The sequence below is a fragment of the Halyomorpha halys genome, unplaced genomic scaffold (genome assembly GCF_000696795.3).
Source record: "Halyomorpha halys isolate HHAL.00 unplaced genomic scaffold, Hhal_1.1 Scaffold289.1, whole genome shotgun sequence".
In the NCBI taxonomy this organism is placed as follows: Eukaryota; Metazoa; Arthropoda; class Insecta; order Hemiptera; family Pentatomidae; genus Halyomorpha; species Halyomorpha halys.
In genome coordinates, this window is record NW_027104846.1 from 296080 (window position 1) to 298642 (window position 2563).

A 2563-nucleotide genomic window follows, 5' to 3' on the forward strand; every position below is an offset into this window, starting at 1 on the left:
AAAATCATTTTATACCTTCATAAATATACATAATTCAAATCTGCCCATTATCAGATAAGTTGGAAACTCGTTCATTCTACAATTTTCAAACGTAAAATTACTCTATACATGACTTTGTAACCAATTTTCAAAAGAGTTCTGCTAAATTAACACTTTAGCTATTATTTCCTTTCAAGTAATATTTTCGACAATCGGCAGCAAGAGGAGTCGAAAGCAGGCTGTCAGTCCTGAGAACCAGTAATATATTCCTGTGATTCATCTTATGGCTGCTAAAAGGCTTATACTCTAGCAAGAGCAGCTACATCTTGACTAATTCAGTAATATTTACTGGAATCTCTTATCTTCCCAAGGTATTTCATATTTATCGCCGGCTTACTGCCAAAACCTCCTAAGAACTAAGTTTCAGATAGGAAGGTGTTGTTAAATTTATATTAAATATTTATTAACTAATATGTCTCCAGGAAAAATCAACTTGGTGTGCCGTTATAGCCTTGAGATACATTAAATTATGAACTTTAATTATTCAATTGAAATCAAACAAAACCTTTAATTAATTCAAGAATCGTATTAGCAGGCTGACAATGTTATTTATATTCTACCATATATTTTCTGTATGGTTTATAGTTTTTTTTATTTTCTACCACCAGGGTCATTTATATTGATTTTATAATGCCATAGGTTATTTAACATGTATTTTGGTGAGCTTAATGGTAAACAATTCTGTCATTAAATTAAAAATAAATTTAACCTGTACTGTTACAACCTAGAAAGGGCCAGGGAAGCAGTACTTTGAGAGGAAGCACTGTTACTAGGCCTGCGATTGTGCAAGAAGGTGATTTGATCAGAATCCGCCAGATTTTTACCCAATTAAGGGTACCCTTCTATTAAGAAGGGTGGACACCGGAGGGCCACCAAAATCAGTTATTTTACTGTAGTTTAACTTACTTGCACAATTAAAGGGAATAGAATGAATTATATTTGCAAATAAAACAGGGAAATGCCTTTCAGTATATACGTAAAAAGCAATTTTAACTTCAATATTTCATTATAACTTTATCCCTTCTGTTTTATTTACAATAAATTTAGTTTATACAAGCCTGTTTCATGTCAGCGATGACTAAAAGACAAATTACGTCTGATTCACTGTTTCATATTCTATATTTTTGCGGAAAACAAAAGGACAAATCACTAAAAAATAATGTAGTTTTTATTTTTTAGTGATTTGGCTATATAACTCAACATTTATTCCCCTTCTTTATAAAAAATTATATGAAGAACAAATTGCACTAAGCAGTAGCTGCACATTTAATGGGATCTAAAGGTAGTAATAAAAAAAAGAACAAATTAGATATAATGATTTATTTTTTTCTGATCCAGAGTATTCAAAACATAAGACTTTTTTCATTAGAAATATCAACACCAAGAAGATGGAATCATCCTAAAAATAAGAAAAAAAAAGATCGTGATTAACTAAATATAATAAGTATTTGTATAGTTAGCTAATAGTCTCTAAAAACTTTTTGCTCACCTTCCACTGTCACAGCAGTTGGCGTAATTGTTGCAGCATATCGTTCCCACGGGGCAGCATAGCCTTGCGTCCGGGCAGTGTTTGTATTGTTTTCGGAGATTTCGGAGCCTTAGAGTATAGAAATATGATGTTAAGAGATTATTATTGTATCGCTGCTTTTCTTTTATAGTGATACAGCGTAATTTTTTTAACATACAGGACGTATTCTGAAGATAGTACTGGGATTAAATTTAAAAAGTTTTGCAGGAAGGAACCCTAGTCTACGGTTACTATCTTGAGGTACGTCCAATATAGTTGTGCTACTATCAATAAGTATATATATATTTATATGTAGTTGTTTAAATAAAATCAAATGTATCCACATTAAAGTCTCAAATCATTCTTTATTCCCTTAAAAGTCCAACGATTCGGCTGGTTCGGCCATCCTCAAGGACAATCCTAAATACCAATTTACAATCTAATGAATTATTTTTAAAATCTTTTTGTAGGCTATTCTGAGCTTGTCACCAGTTTCAGTCAAAATAATTACGTCAAAATAATTAAAATAATTTTCAGTGTTTTGTCACTCTTTCATTAATATTAAAAAAATTTAATTATAATCAATTTAACACTATTAACAATTATATTACTATGATATCAACGTATAATAGTTTTAAATTGATTATAATTGATAGTTTAATATTAAATTAACAGTGATAAAATAGGGTAATTTTAATTCGATATTCTGACATAAGCAGAATATTGGGCCAAAACGTTGGACTTTTAAGGAAATAAAGAATTTTTGAGATTTTAATTTGGATACATTTGATTTTATTTAAACAATAAAAAGCAGTTTCGAAAAAGTGAAAAGATTATTTATAAATATATATATAAGTTAAGTATCGGCGAAAGTCAAATGTCAAAAAAGAGAAGAAGAAACAAGATGCAACACGTTTGAACTGCTGTAACATACTATCCTTTATTGGGTTCCGCACATCTTTATATATACACATGATCAGCTGATCTACTCAGTCAGCTGACATCGAAGTACCAGCT

General features: G+C 30.2%; 1 long non-coding RNA gene across 1 annotated transcript in view; it reads right to left on the minus strand.

The window, feature by feature from the left end:
- Nucleotides 1-1344: 1344 nt before the first annotated feature.
- The window catches only part of LOC106680804 (uncharacterized), a 5152-nt gene continuing 3933 nt past the window's right edge, over nt 1345-2563 (minus strand). The window contains exons 2-3 of the long non-coding RNA XR_010842943.1: nt 1529-1636; nt 1345-1438 (exon numbers count right to left, since the gene is read on the minus strand). This is a non-coding gene — a long non-coding RNA (uncharacterized lncRNA). The remainder of the gene's footprint in view (nt 1439-1528; nt 1637-2563) is intronic.